We start from the raw sequence: 1,443 nt of genomic DNA, 5'->3' as shown, positions 1-1,443 counted from the left end.
TATGAATTATGTCAAACTGTATTAATTTTTAAGATATTTATACTACTGGTAGCCAATTAATTACTTGTGAATTGAGCCTGAACTGAAGTCATTTGAGGTAAAAGACACAGGATGTGACATCAGACTCAGCAGATGTTTGAACGGTAATCCACATTATGTCAGATTAAATCATAAAACATTAAAACTCCAATTTAAAGGTGAGTTGATAAGCATTTGTGGCCAAATGTAGTCTGTCAGAAGGTTTTTGTAGAGGTGATACACCACATGTGTGACACTGTGTAGATGCTGCGCAGAAATATGTGGCAGTATCTTTAAACTCCAGGGATTTTATGGTTAATTTGCCATTATTATTTCCATTTCCGTTTAAACTAAATTTGTTTTTTACTTCAGGCTCTAACTGATCTGATGTGCCAAAAAGGTATCCCAAAAATACAAGCTGTCCGTCCTGGGTTTGTTTATACCACAGGATACAGTCATAGCCTGAGATGTTATGGGAACACTGCAGCACTGGAGAATCTTTAAAATTCACTATCATGTCACGAGGCTCCTGAACAACTTTGTCACTGAGCGTGGAACCTAAAAAAAAAAAAAAAAAAAAAAAAAAAAGAGAGAGAGAGAGAGAGAGAGAGAGAGAGAAAATGATTAAGGCAGTGTAAGCAGTAAATCACTACAGATTGGGTTTGGAATGTACTATTATATTAATGATCAAATGTAATAAATTTAAAAATAATAATAACAATAATATCAAAACATACCCTGAATCCAGAGTGGGGAACAAATAGAGGTTGCGAAAATTAATTTAATCATAAATTGATTCATGTTGAGGCAAGTTAATCTGCCTTAAGAACGGAGTGATGTGTGAATGAGAATGTGTATAAGAAACAAGAACTGATTCAGTCTTGTATGGAGGATGTCATTTTGGGTTATCTCAGTTAAAACACTGCCCTCTGTTGTTCACATTTCAAACTATGAAATAAATGACCAGTTTTGTTTTGTTTTTTTTAGATTGGAAATTTAGTTTTAAATAAATTCAAGTAATTAAAAAAAAAAAAAAAAGGAAAATTAAATAATATCACTTTGATCCATAAGATTTTAAATAGGGCTGGGCTCCTAAATGACAAAAAAATAACATTTACATTTCTGGCTGTCCTTCGCACACATGAAAGAATTTAGAAGACCTTGAAAATATTCATACGGACGCACAGTTTATATACCTTGAAAGCTTGTCCACTTGTTATAACTAAATGGGGAAAAGGATTCCATAACATAGACTTTTTTTCTCTTTTAGGTTCAGTAGAAGAATTATCTATTTCTTTAAACAAACAACATCTTTTAGAACATTAATAAACTGAAATGATGAACATTTACTATAGTTGGCCTTGATATTTGACTGTAAATACATTCATGCCATGTTTTTCTCTTACAGGAGTTTGCACACTGTAG

Source organism: Labeo rohita, unplaced genomic scaffold (genome assembly GCF_022985175.1).
Source record: "Labeo rohita strain BAU-BD-2019 unplaced genomic scaffold, IGBB_LRoh.1.0 scaffold_925, whole genome shotgun sequence".
NCBI lineage: Eukaryota > Metazoa > Chordata > Actinopteri > Cypriniformes > Cyprinidae > Labeo > Labeo rohita.
This window is presented reverse-complemented; position numbering follows the sequence as displayed.